This window comes from Triticum urartu, chromosome 3A, assembly GCF_056163025.1.
Source record: "Triticum urartu cultivar PI428250 chromosome 3A, HENAU_Tu73, whole genome shotgun sequence".
Lineage (NCBI taxonomy): Eukaryota > Viridiplantae > Streptophyta > Magnoliopsida > Poales > Poaceae > Triticum > Triticum urartu.
The window spans coordinates 28,004,407-28,019,390 of NC_141875.1; the positions used below are offsets into that span (position 1 = coordinate 28,004,407).

General features: G+C 46.1%; 1 pseudogene; it reads left to right on the forward strand.

The window, feature by feature from the left end:
- The first annotated feature begins 7,761 nt into the window (after window positions 1–7,761).
- Window positions 7,762–9,978, forward strand: LOC147978133 (uncharacterized; annotated as a pseudogene).
- Window positions 9,979–14,984: the final 5,006 nt, after the last annotated feature.

Below are 14,984 nucleotides of genomic sequence, written 5' to 3' on the forward strand. Positions count from 1 at the left end.
GCTTGAATCGGGACCAAAGGCTTCCCTTTAGTCCCGCTTCATGCCACCAACCGGGACCAATGAGGTGCCTATATATACCCCCTCGCGTAAGAGCAGAGCACACTGCTCTGTTTTTTCTGACCGAGGGGGAGAGGGCTTGGTGGTGCTCTAGCTCACCTCCTATGCACACAAGGTGTTCGATGGAATGCCCGAGCCACACTACTAAAGCTTTCTCCTCTCCAAGCTCGACCTCCAAACTCCATTTTTCTCAATATTTCTCTAGGTTTAGCGGTCCGTCACGCCCCGTTCCCGTCTTCACCGCCGTCGATCACACGCGCCGAGCTCATCGCCGGCACCACCGTGGTGAGCCTCTTGTTCTTATCTTCTTTCTGAAAGGAAAAAATATTCTTACTTGTATGTTTACATAGATACTTGTATTATTTTCTTAATTTTATTATTGCATCTTATATAGTGCGATGGTTTTGGTATCCGCCCCCGTCGGCCCTCGTCCTGTCTATGATTCGGATGTGGTATATATATATATTATCTTTATAACTATTGGTTCATTTATTGTTTATGAAAATTATGCCGACCAACGTGACATAGATTTTTTTATGTAGGATGTATGTGAATCGGAAATTCCAACCGACCCTATTGTCGAGAGGTTAAATTTAGCTGAAGAAGAAAACAATTTGTTGAAGGAAAAAATAAAAAAAATTGAGGAGGAGAAGATGATATTGGAGTTGCATGTTGCGGATGTCGTCGATGATCACAAGATCAAGATGGATGTAATGCGCTTGAAGACTAGAAAGATTAGAAAATATGCAATTCATACCGAGGCTTGGTATGATTATGTCGTTGGATCAATTGTTACCTTGGTTGCAATTATGATTGCATTTGTTTTCGCATTGAAATGTTTTACACAGTTTCAATGTATGATTTAATTAATTAGATGCTCTGGAGAGCTATATGTTGTTAGATGAGAACTATGTATATACTTTGGTTTTAATGTGATGATGAACTTCTATTAATTTGGACATTTAATTATATATAATGCATGCAGATGAACCGGCAATGGATGTACGGTGACAGACACACCTCCGAGTACATTAAGGGCGTGCATGAGTTTCTCGATGCGGCTGAGGCAAACAAGCAGAATGGTTTTATGTGTTGTCCATGCACTGAATGTGGGAATATGAGGTCTTACTCTAACCGGAAAATCCTTCACTCTCACCTGCTTTACAAGGGTTTCATGCCACACTAATGTTTGGACGAGGCACGGAGAAATAGGGGTTATGATGGAAGACGGCGAAGAAGAAGAGTACGATGACAACTATGTGCCCCCTGAATACGGTGATGCTGCAACGAGGGGAGCTGGTGAAGATCAAGAGGAACCAGACGATGTGCCCAATGATGCTGCAACGGGTGAAGCTGCTGAAGATCAAGAGGAACCAGACGATGTGCCCGATGATGATGATCTCCGCCGGGTCATTGTCGATGCAAGGACGCAATGCGAAAGTCAAAAGGAGAAGCTGAAGTTCGATCGCATGCTAGAGGATCACAAAAAAGGGTTGTACCCCAATTGCGAAGATGGCAACACAAAGCTCGGTACTGTACTGGAATTGCTACAGTGGAAGGCAGAGAATGTTGTGCCTGACAAAGGATTTGAGAAACTACTGAAAATATTGAAGAAGAAGCTTCCAAAGGATAACGAATTGCCCGACAGTACATACGCAGCAAAGAAGGTCGTATGCCCTCTAGGATTGGAGGTGGAGAAGATACATGCATGCCCTAATGACTGCATCCTCTACCGCGGTGCATACAAGGATCTAAACGCATGCCCGGTATGCTGTGCATTGCGGTATAAGATCAGACGAGATGACCCTGGTGATGTTGACGGCGAGCCCCCCAAGAAGAGGGTTCCTGCGAAGGTGATGTGGTATGCTCCTATAATACCACGGTTGAAACGTCTGTTCAGAAACGAAGAGCATGCCAAGTTGATGCGATGGCACAGTGAGGACCGTAAGAAAGACGGGAAGTTGAGAGTACCCGCTGACGGGTCGCAGTGGAGAAAAATCGAGAGAAAGTACTGGGATGAGTTTGCAAAGGACCCAAGGAACGTATGGTTTGCTTTAAGCGCGGATGGCATTAATCCTTTCGGGGAGCAGAGCAGCAATCACAGCACCTGGCCCGTGACTCTATGAACGCATGCACGCACTATTTAGATGACACTCAAAGTATAACCTGGACAAATGCAGGAAGAATGTGTACCTGGGCCATCGTCGATTTCTTCCGACCAACCATCAATGTCGAAAGAAAGGCAAGCATTTCAAAGGCAAGGCAGATCACCGGAAGAAGCCCGCCATGCGTACCGGTGATCACGTACTTGCTATGGTCAATGATTTACACGTAATCTTTGGAAAGGGTCCCGGCGTACTAGCTGTTTCGAATGACGCTGAGGGACACGCACCCATGTGGAAGAAGAAATCTATATTTTGGGACCTACTCTACTGGAAAGACCTAGAGGTCCGCTCTTCAATCGACGTGATGCACGTGACGAAGAACCTTTGCGTGAACCTGCTAGGCTTCTTGGGCGGGCATGGGAAGAGAAAAGATACACCTGAGGCACGGGAGGACCTACAACGTTTGCACGAAAAAGACGGCATGCCTCCGAAGCAGTATAAAGGTCCTGCCAGCTACGCTCTTACGAAAGAAGAGAAAGAAATCTTCTTTGAATGCCTACTCAGTATGAAGCTCACGACTGGCTTCTCGTCGAATATAAAGGGAATAATAAATATGCCAGAGAAAAAGTTTCAGAACGTAAAGTCTCATGACTGCCACGTGATTATGACGCAACTGCTTCCGGTTCCATTGAGGGGGCTTCTACCGGAAAATGTCCGATTAGCTATTGTGAAGCTATGTGCATTCCTCAATGCAATCTCTCAGAAGGTGATCAAGCCAGAAATCGTACCAAGGCTAAGGAGTGATGTGGCGCAATGTCTTGTCAGTTTCGAGCTGGTGTTCCCACTATCCTTCTTCAATATCATGACGCACGTCCTAGTTCATCTAGTCGACGAGATTGTCATTCTGGGGCCCGTATTTCTACAGAATATGTTCCCCTTTGAGAGGTTCATGGGAGTCCTAAAGAAATATGTCCGTAACCGCGCTAGGCCAGAAGGAAGCATCTCCATGGGCCATCAAACAGAGGATGTTATCGGGTTTTGTGTTGACTTCATTCCTGGCCTTAAGAAGATAGGTCTCCCTAAATCGCGGTATGAGGGGAGACTGACTGGAAAAGGCACTCTTGGAAGTGACTCAATAATATGCAGGGACATATATTCTTGGTCTCAAGCACACTACACAGTTCTACAGAACTCTACCTTGATGGCCCCGTATGTCGATGAACACAAGAACAGTCTGCACTCCAAACACCCGGAGCAGTGCGACGACTGGATTACATGTGAACACATCAGGACTTTCAGCAGTTGGTTGGAAAAACGTCTCAGAGGTGACAACACTGTTTGTGATGAGTTGTACTTGTTGTCCATGGGACCATCTTTGACTGTATTGACTTACAAAGGATACGAGATAAATGAGAATACATTTTACACGATCGCCCAAGATCAAAAGAGCACCAACCAAAATAGCGGTGTCCGCTTTGATGCAGCAACCGAGAGCTGAAAGGACACATATTATAGTTACATAGTGGATATATGGGAACTTGACTACAGACATGATTTTAAGGTCCCTTTGTTTAAGTGCAAATGGGTCAATCTGTCAGGAGGCGGGGTACAGCTAGACCCACAGTATGGAATGACAACAGTGGATCTTAAAAATCTTGGGTACACTGACGAACCGTTCGTCCTAGCCAATGATGTGGCACATGTTATCTATGTGAAGGACATGTCTACCAAACCGAGAAAAAGAAAAGATAAGAAAGCGAATACATCATACGATGAGCCAAAGCGCCACATAGTTCTTTCAGGAAAAAGGGACATTCTGAGAGTGGAGGGCAAGACAGACATGTCTAAAGATTATGAAAAGTTTCATGAAATCCCTCCCTTCAATGTCAAGGCTGACCCAAGCATCCTGATAAACGATGAAGATTATTCATGATTACGGCGCAATAAGCAAATGACACAAGCGAAGAAAAAGTGAAGACTTTCTCCCGCAACTATTATGATGATACCATGCCAACTTTGTAACACACGAGTATGCTATGCCAACTGGAAAAAAATAGGGCTCGCCCCTGGCCCATTACCATTATTCTCGGTTTGTGCCACAAACCGGGACTAAAGGGTTGGTGCTCGTTGCGCTCAGAGTTTAGTCCCACCTCGCCAACCGAAGGGCGCCAACACCGGTTTATAAGCCCATCCCTCTCTGCCTTGTTGAGCTCCTCTCAAAGTGAAAATATATGCGCCTATACAGGGAATTTGACCTAAATTCATAATGAATTTCTCTAAAATTCATAGAAATTGATTATGAATTTAGGTCGACTTTTCTCTATAGGTGCATCTATGTTCATTTTTTTAGTAAAGTTAATCACAAACTTGTGATTCACACAAATTTTAAAAAATTCAAATTTAAACTTTCAAATTTTAAAACTAATGTCACTAACAGAAAGTTTTATAATTTTTGTGACATAAAAGGAAAAAGAAATCACTAAAAAACTATAAGTATTTAGTTCTAAGTAGAAATGAAAAATTAAATAGCAAAAGAAAATGCCTATAATATTTGTTATGACTAACTAAAATTACCAAATTGAGTATAATGATAAAACACAGTAATATTAAATAGCAGGAAAAAGAATGACTCAAAAATCAATTTTTGTAGTAAAGTTATTCATAAACTAGTGATTCACACAAATTTTAAAAAATTCAAATTTTGAAACTAATGGCACTAACAGAAAGTTTATAATTTTTGTGACCTAAAAGAAAAAAGAAATCACTAAAAAACTATAAGTATTTAATTCTAAGTAGAAATGAAAAAATAAATAGCAAAAAAGAAAAAAAATGTCTATAATATTTGTGATGACTAACTAAAATTACCAAATTGAGTATAATGATAAAACACAGTAATATTAAATAGCAGGAAAAAGAATGACTCAAAAATCAATTTTTATAGTAAAGTTATTCATAAACTAGTGATTCACACAAATTTTAAAAAAAATTCAAATTTAAACTATTCAAATTTTAAAACTAATGGCACTAACAGAAAGTTTATAATTTTTGTGACCTAAAAGATAATAGAAATCACTAAAAAAATATAAGTATTTAGTTCTAAGTACAAATGAAAAAATAAATAGAAAAAATGCCACCTACTGGGCCAACACGGCCTGAATACGACTAGAAACCCAACCATAGGCCAGGATTCAGGCCCGGAGCAGGCCCAGTAGGCCCACAGGCATTGCAGTGTCTCATTAGGCCCGTAAGCCTGCAGTTCAGAGGAGTTCGAAAGGGAACACAGAGCAGCGCTTATAAACAGGTGCGGGAGCTCTTCAGCTAGCGAGGTGGGACTAAACTCCCACCACCGTGCCAGCGCAAGGCCATTGGTCCCGGTTGGTGGCACCAACCGGGACTAAAGGGGGGCATTGGCCCCGGTTCGTGGCACAAACCAGGACCAATGCCCCCTTTAGTCCCGGTTGGTGCCACCAACCGAGACCAAAGGCCTCTTTTCAGCAGCCCAAAGGGCGGGAAGCGGCGGCCTTTGGTCCTGGTTGGTGGCACCAACCGGGACTAAAGGGTGCATTGGTCTCGGTTTGTGCCATGAACCGGGACCAAAGCCTTTGCTATATAAGCAACACTTGGGAAATTTTCAGATTTCCCTCGCCAGTTGCCCCCGACGACGCCGACCTCCTCGACGCCGCCAGGCTGGCCGTGCTCGCCGTCGCCGTCGCCGTCGCCCCGCGCCCCTGCCCCGTGCTCGCCGTCGCCGCCCGCTCCTCGTCACCGTCACCCTGCCCCTGCCCCGTCCCGCCCCCGCGCGCCGGCGCCCTCGCCACCCCCGTCGTCGCCTCGAGCTCCCCTGCTCGCGCGCGCCGCCCCGGCGCCCCGAGCCCCTGCCACGGGCTCGCTGTCGCCGCCCGCTCCTCGTCGCCATCGCCCTGCGCCTGCCCCGTCCTACCCCAGCACGCCGGCGCCCTCGCCTGCCCCCGCGCTGTGAGCCGCCGCTCGGCTCTGTTTTTTTGTTTGTTTAATTTTTTTTCATATATATACATAATGTATATGTGTATGTATGTGGATATATGTTTTTGTTCATATGTTGCTATATGTTTTTTTATTAGTTTAATTTTTGTTCATTCGAGGGGGTCGACGGTCTCCGAGGGGTCGAGGGTCGAGAGGGGGTCTAGGGTCACCGAGGGGTAGAGGGTCAAGAGGTGGTCGACGGTCGCCGAGGGGTCGAGGGTCGAGAGGGGGTCTAGGGTCGCCGAGGGGTCGAGGGTGGTCGAACATGAGAGGAAGAAGAGGATTAAAAAAAGAAGAGGAAGAAGAAAAAAAGAGGAGAAGAAAGAATAGAGCGATCTTCTCCTCTATTCTTTCTTCTCCTCTTTTTTTTTTCTTCTTCCTCTTTTTTTATCGGGAACGCGGGTCGTCGAGGGTCGCCGAACATGAGAGGAAGAAGAGGATAAAAAAAGAAGAGGAAGAACTCGTCTATTCTTTCTTCTCCTCTTTTTTTCTTCTTCCTCTTTTTTTTATCGGGAACGAGGGTCGTCGAGGGTCGCCGAGGGGTCGAGGGTCGAGAGGGGGTCTAGGGTCGTCGAGGGGTCGAGGGTCGTCGAACATGAGAGGAAGAAGAGGATAAAAAAAGAAGAGGGAGAAGAAAAAAAGAGGAGAAGAAAGAATAGAGTCTATTCTTTCTTCTCCTCTTTTTTTTCTTCTTCTTCCTCTTTTTTTTATCGGGAACGAGGGTTTCCTCTACCGCTCGGCGACCCTCGACGACCCTCGTTCCCGATAAAAAAAAGAGAAAGAAGAAGAAAAAAAAGAGGAGAAGAAAGAATAGAGGAGTTCTTCTCCTCTATTCTTTCTTCTCCTATTTTTTTCTTCTTCCTCTTCTTTTTTTATCCTTGAAGCGTTGTCGAGGCCACCCCAAACCCTAGAGAAGCAGCGTCGAGGCCACTAATTAATATTAGTTCTACGTTTGCCACTAATATATCCATCTGTCATGTTTGAATAATAATTGCCATGTTGTAAATATTTGTAGAAACTATGGACACTGCCCGAGACAGAGTACAAGAGTTGTCGGGGAACATAATCGCACGAGGAAGTGATGCCGTCTGCTCGTTGTTTCTCAACGACACGGATGGTCTGGAAGCAGCTGGCTATGATTATGATGGCTCCGATGACCCAATGCCGGTGCAAGAAGGAGACCGTGAGGACAGCTCCGGTGACCCAATGCCGGTGCAAGGAGACCGTGATGACGGCTCTAGTGACCGAACCGAGTCCGGCCAGGTATATATATTAGTTAAGCCTGTGCTGACTAGCTAATTGATGCATTCATTGTTTTGGTATGTACACATATTAATTAAGTCTTTGTTCTTTTTTCTAGCCCTCCGGATCGAGCACAACTTCGGTAAAGAGACGAGGCCCAAAGAAAATGTTGAGCTCGGATGAAAGGTTTGAGATCATAGCAATCGCGCCCGACGGCCAACCGATTGAACCCATTCGGACAAAGAACGCGTGTGTTGCTCAGTGCGGGGTTCTGGTTAGGGACAAGATCCCGATCAGCATCTAGCAATGGTTAAAGCCGGCTACAGAAGACCCTGATGTGTCTTATGTCAATGACATGCAGAAAAATGATCTTTGGACTGAGCTGAAGTCAAATTTCACCCTACCGCCAGAGGATGATCCGGAGAAGCCAGTTAAAGAGCAATTAATCAAGTCTTTTGCTCTTAAGAGGATGGCAGACCTATTCAGGAGGTGGAAGAATGAGCTGAATAAGTTTGTCGATAAAAAAGAGACACCATAATTCAAGGGAAGATATGAGAAGATCAGAGATCACTGGCCCGCATTTGTGGCCCACAAGACATCGGAAAAGAGTAAGAAGATGTCGGCCACAAACAAGTAAAATGCTGCGAAGAAGAAGCATCACCATCGCACGGAGTCAGGTGGCTACCTCGTAGCCCGGCCTAAGTGGGCCAAGACTGAGAATGATCTGGTTGATAAAGGGATCGAACCAGAGACAATTAACTGGCCAGACCGTTGCCGAACTTGGTTCTTCGGGGCTGGCGGAAACTTGGACCCTGTATCAGGGAAGTGCATTTGGACAGACGAGCAAATGGAAATACCAGTCAAGAGGCTTAAGCACTATATCGAAGCAGCACAGCAAGGGACATTCGTTCCAGACAGAGAGAACGACGAGCTCACAATGGCCCTCGGGAATCCTGAGCACCCTGGACGGACACGAGGTACGCCAGGCTCCATTCCGTGTAAGGCTGGGTTTCCGGACGCAGGGGGTTACAAATGCCACGAGAGGAGGAAGAAAGTGGAGCAGACCCAACTGCAGGCGTTGCACGCTAGGGTACAAGCAATAGAGGAACGAGAAGCAAATCGCAGCAAACGAACTGCCGAAGCTTCCCCCGAAGCTACCCTGCCATCTCAGCGGAGAAGCAGTGTGGCTTCCACCGAGCTGCTTCAGCCGAAGCATGTCTTGACGACAACTGCCAGCTATCCCGTGGATGCTATCACGGAGTCTCAAAATTGTCACCTTATGACGTAATGGATTAATATGAAGGTCAAGGCGGCTGTTGGCTCTGTTTTTCCTACTGAACCCGGCGCAACTTTTCACTGCTGGCCGATTCCAGAAGGATATGCTAGGGTGATGGTGGATGAAATAACGGAGGGTTTTGAGGACCTCCAGCTTGACCACCCTACCGGTGAAGGGGAGACTCGGCTGGGTTCTGCTCTGAAGACTCCATGTCTATGGTGGAAGGAGCTCATCAACCTTCTGAACTGGACGCCTCCGCCTCCTCCTCCTCCTCCGGCGAGTCAGGGCACTCCGCCTCCTCCACCGCCTCCTCCTTCGGCGAGTGACGATCAAGGCAGTCAGCCGGCTCCTTCTCCGGCGCGTGGCGGCACTCCGCCTCCTTCTCCACCTGCGCCGGCGCGCCCGAGCAGCCAGCCTCCTCCTTCTCCGCCTCGTCAGCAAGGGCGGAAGAGACCAGCCGCCGCTCCGGCAGCTCCGGCGCGTCGTAGTCCTTCTCCTCCGTCTCGTAAGCAAGTAAAGAAGACAGCCGCTCCGTCTGGTCTACCGGCGTTTAGCAATACAGCCAGAGGCGGGAGGACATACAGATTCGGTCCTTCTCTGAAGACTCCAGAGAAGTTACCATACGAGAGGACCCCGGAGGAGAACGCCGAGATCGCACGAGAAGAAGTGAGGAACTTCTTTGAAGGGGTGAAAGCAAAGAAACATCCACCTCCGGAGGAGAAGGCAGATCCGGTGAAAGCGAAGCGCACTCTGGCTGCCCTGACAAAACCACCCAAGTCTCCGTCGAAAGGCAACTATGAGCGCATTATTGGAAAGGCATTTGCCTAAGCGGAGCGGTCGGGAAGTACTGTCAGTGATCAAAGGCTGAAAGAACGACGATCTGGGAAACAAATTGCCCAGCTCGGCAAACAAGCGAAGCAATCGTGCCCCCCACTCAAGGTGCCTAGTGACATCGTCGCTAATGATCCGAGGATGGTGCCCGGTTATAGAAATCTTGGGGATTACCTGCCCGACGATGTACATTATGATTTCATGGAGGTGCAGATACAAAGATACGAGTACAGGAAGCCTCTCGTCAAAGATGAAAGATCTCTATCAACGATGATGCGAAGATTGCATGGTTGGTACTTGAAAATCTGCAGAGAGTCTGGGGGGAGGAATACTTTATATGTGAGAGTTAAAAAGGAGCATGACCTCGTTGAAATTGAACTATTGCCTGTTCCATTTGAGGAGTTCTTTCAGTTTTTCAATCAATTGGCCCTCGATAAAGCAACGGTCACCTGCTACTATCTGTAAGTAGTACTACTTCTGTCATTAAGTCTCTCTATATAGCTCAGCTCTTTCATTGCATGTATTTATAATTATCCTCACTATATTATGCAGATTGAAGATCGTCGAATTGAAGAAAAGACAAATCGGTGATATTGGGTTCATTAACACAAATCTCATAGATGCAACTGAGGTTAAATTTCATGCCGCAGATACCGAGGCCAACTTGCTACGATCGTTGGTAATAAATGAAAACAAAGGTATAATACTCTTTCCTTACAACTTCAAGTGAGTGTTACTGTCTTGTGCATATTCGGTTTCCCTTATATATTAGTCAATGTTATAGTAATATAATTGATGAGTTATGCATGCGTGTGCAGTTTCCACGATATTCTCCTAGAGATTAAGCTTGAGCAGGGACTAGTAACCGTCTTAGACTCGAGACGAAAAGATCCCCAGGACTATGCGGACATGACTCAAATGCTCGAGAAGCAAGTTAAATCGATCATTATCCACCATATCAGCAACTTTGTTCATTTCCTGATATATCAAGTAATTGTTTTCTTTGTCTGGCAGGGATTGGAGAAAATTCACCAAAAAAGCTCTGGGACTGCCGAAGAAGCTGCAATTTAGACACCCGAAAGTAAGTACTATAGTAGCATGTTCCGCGCGTCTCCTAGTGATTCAAGCGCTAGTTTCATCAATACCATTTGGCATTCTTGCTTATCCGTTTGATTGACCTCTATTTCTTGTAAAGTGGTTGTGGCAGGAATAAGGGAATGATTTCTATGGATACTATGTTTGCGAGTCCATCCGCCACACGACCTGTGAGCGGGGCTACTCTGACGAACAATATGAAGTGCGTAAATAACAACATTCACAATTTTATTTTATTACCACCATTTGTGTTGAGTTTAATTCATTCATATATATGTATTGACCCCCTTCTTCAAATTAGATGTTTCGGAAGCGGGATGAACTCCTAGCACCAGCTCGCATGCGAGCAATTCAAGAGGAATTGGCGGCATTCTTTCTTGACCACGTGATCGCTAAAGACGGAGAATACTATGTGGACCATGCGTCCGTATGTTAGGAGATTATATTTGTAAGAGATAATTATTGTATATATGTAGCCGGTAGATATACGAGAACTTCTTTTTCGACCAATCTCTCGGAGAAGGAGAGGTGGTCGATATCACTTCTCTCTGTATGCATATATGTTCATGACGATCTTCTGTTTCCTTCGTTTGCTTACTAGCTAGTTAGCGTGTCTAGTCCTCTCTATACGAATGTATAGTATGTAGCGTCGACCAAGCACGGACATAAGAGAGGACACTTCTCTCTATTAATTATAGCTAGCTAACACAATATATGAAACACCTAAATTAACCCCCCAAAACCCCCAAACACCCCCCATTCAAAAAAAACAAAAACCCCAGCCACAGAAATGCTGACGCGTGGATGCCTATTGGTACCGGTTGGTGCCACCAACCAGGGCCAAAGGCCCTCCTTCCTGGGCTCCGCGCACAGGCCACGTGGAGGCCCATCTGTCCCGGGTCTGGACTGAACCGGGACTAAAGGGACAGGGCATTAGTAACGACCCTTTAGTCCCGGTTCAGAAACCGGGACAAAAGGCCCTTACGAACCGGGACAATAGGCCCATTTTCTACTAGTGCCAGATCCGTTCTCGGTTTTTCCCGTTGACACCGGGCTGTGCGTTGAGGGGTTGGCATGGGAAAGTTGGTTCCCTGCAGGCATTCTGGCGGCTGCGCACGGCACGGCTTAGCTCGGATCCAACCAGCTGAGGGTTCAGAGTGACGCGAGTATCAGTGAAAATCGTGTTGACCTTGATCGTGGCGGACGATGGTGGCGTCTCGGGCTTCATCTACTTGTTGAAGGCATTGTCGGTTGCACACTATCCTAGATTTGGGTTTCCCAGATCGGACGATAGCGGTGCCTTCGGGGCCATTTTTCCTTTTGGGGGCATCATTTTGGAGAAGGTGCTGACTAGAGGAGACAAGAGGAGGAGCGCTGTTGAATCCATCGCAGCAGCGACGATGGTGGTTCTCAGCGACGGGATGCAACGGAGTCTTGTCGACGGATGCGTGTTGATGAAAGCGCGTAGTATGGTGGCGTTGTCTGGCATCGTGGTGGCATCTATAGCAGAATGGCTTGGTAAGGTGAAGGCATTGATCGCTCCTTGAGGTGGGACAACGAAAGATGATGGTGGATGATTCTAGAACTTGTGCATGCGATACGCGCAGAGGATCTGTTAGAAAACCAAGACGAAGCATAAAATTGTATTTATTTTTTTGTGGGTAGCATAAAATTGGATTTAAGGGTGAGTTGCAACCTACAAATATTTTGGTTTCCAATTTCTAGGAATCACATATGGAGAACATGTTGCCCATGGCTTAAGTGAGGTCAAGATAAGAAAGATTATTCAAACATGCTCATACAACATATACATCAATAAATGGCAACAACATTATGGCTCACTCATCCCAGATTTTTTGATAGTTTTGTTACGAAACACAAAGTTGAAACATCTAGTCATTTGGCATACATAGAAATAAGAAACTTACTTACCTAGGTCGGGAAATCCATTCTTTTTCGTTTTCAATGTACTTCCCAGAGGATATCATGTTTGCATTGTAGGGTACACTCACTTCAAGTTTGCAATTACACTAAAATTTGCACAAAAGCTGTCCTGTTTGTACCTGAACACAACTTTTCACGGGCATAATATAGGGCTTGGTATAGATAGGATTCAAACCAAGCATATGTAAACTACATGAGGTAGCAAAATACTTTTTTTCTCACATGTAGAGAGCTACAAATACATGAAAGGGGTTGTGCGCTTCGAGTTAGAATCAGAAGTTGAAAATTTCATAGCAAGACCAAAGAAATAACTGCTCCGTATTGTTACTATTTTTTATTTGTTTTCTCTAGGGTGTTGTTTTTGGAGGTTTAAGGAAAGAGCACCAAAAAAGATTGATAAAATCACGGCAATCACTGTGATAAATAATTATCATAATAAATTAAAAGCATTTGGGAGAGCTGGGAGCGGTGCCGGCTTGGGGGTCAGGCGCGGCGGTTGGCCCGCCGGCAGAGCCGACTTTGTCGTCATTGCCGGCTTGGATGGGTGTGAGTGGCAGACCCGCATACACCCCCATCCTCCATTCTCCACCCTAAGCCTACTAGAAGGGGCTGTGGCCTGGAATGAGAGATGGCACATGGTGCCGAGAGCGTGACCGGCGAGGTTGGGGTTGCCGCCGCCAATGGCGGCTGCTGGAGGGGAGACGGGTCGGGGTGGTGAGAACTACCTGAAGCGGCCATAGATCCTGCAGGTATGAAGGCCACCGTCCGGTCTATATATTGACCGTCGTCACTTTATAACATGGTGAGTTAAATCACTAGAAGCATGACAGGATCTATCAACATATGCAAGTGACTTTAGTCCTTTCTGCTACATTTAGTTACAACCTAACAGGGGCCTGTGTACCAGCTCACCGGTAATGCGGCTAATAATCCAGATCACACACATGTCAGTACTTTTACATCCTCTATCTATAAAACCCCACCCTCTGCCTTCTTCATTCTTCACTAACCTCCCGACCTTCACACACACACTGGCTAACACATTATCCCAAAATCCAAAACGTATATCACAGTGCGGTAAAATCTGGATCAGCTCTAAAGCTTCTATAGAAAAATCGCAGTCAATGTTGCTGGAAGCATATAGATTATTTTTCCTAACCACACCACGGTAGGAGTAGGAGGCATCGAAAAGTTAGCAAGATATGATGGCAGTGCCTGGAATTTTGGGAAGGCCAGGGAGGGCGCAACATCCATCTACCGCCCGAGTGAAGCATTTTAGAGTGGGGATTTGGTGTCATGGGGCCTGCATGGCACTCGTTTTCTGGCCGTTGGATACTTGCCTTGTTTTGGTAGCACGGATTTGGGAGGATGCACGACGAGGAGGCGGCGTTATTTGTTCTTTCTCTGGTCTGGTGACTTCCACTTTCTCTGGTCTCGCGACTGCTCCCTTCAGACCTGTGTGTGCTATTTTGTCTAGCAGTCAATCTATAGTTTGCTGTTTAGTCAAACAAAAGAAAAGGTCCCAGGAAAAGTGTGCAAATTTCTCGATATATAAACCGCTCCCTTGACACCTCAATACATGAGAATAAAGATGACCATGTGTATACGCAAGTTCTAATGTAGTCCATATAAGTCTACTGCAGATCAATAGATGTATTCTGCGAGGACTGCTATGTGACGTGCAGATGCATGGACAGAGAGATATCCCATTCCCAATCCATTCAACTCTCTTCGCCTCCCCAGTCCTCTCCGACATTCTGCCCTCCTCGCATCGCTCGCCACTGTTCTGTGCGCCTCGGTGGGAGATATAGCGCGGCGCGCTGCGCTTGTGCTCGTCAAACTTCACAGGGCGCACTCGCACTCAGGAGGGTAGGGGGGCTGTGTTGGAAAAGTACCGCACTTCTATCTTATCCCATGGCACGACATAAGAGTGCGGTCACTTCGTACGGGTCCAGGGGGATCAGATGAGATCCTGCATTTTGATCAAGCATTTCTCAGGTAAGCTCTTTGTGTCTCTCTATGTGTTCATAATTTTTCTGTCGTTCTATGTGTTTGTGACGGCTTGATCTGCTTAGAAATCACCACCGTCCAATGCACGAGGTCAGTCCATACATGCCCTTGCTCCGTGTTCATCCAATGCACTCACAGGCATTTTGGGCTTGAGTATTGCTCCTGTAATCTTCCTCATTGGTGCCGGGTTAGCACATAGACACACTGAATACAGATGTCACTATCGTGTTCAGGCTCCATCCATCTTCACTACCAAGTTGACAAGTCGAGGAAGAGTTATATGTCTAATTAACGTTGTTAACTGCATTTACTTCAGTTTAATAGTTGCCCCAGTATATTTATGATAGGTTAAGTTCTGTTAGTTTTTACATTTACTTGTACAGACGTGTGGTTAATTGTGAACTCTAGTTTTGGATGATTGA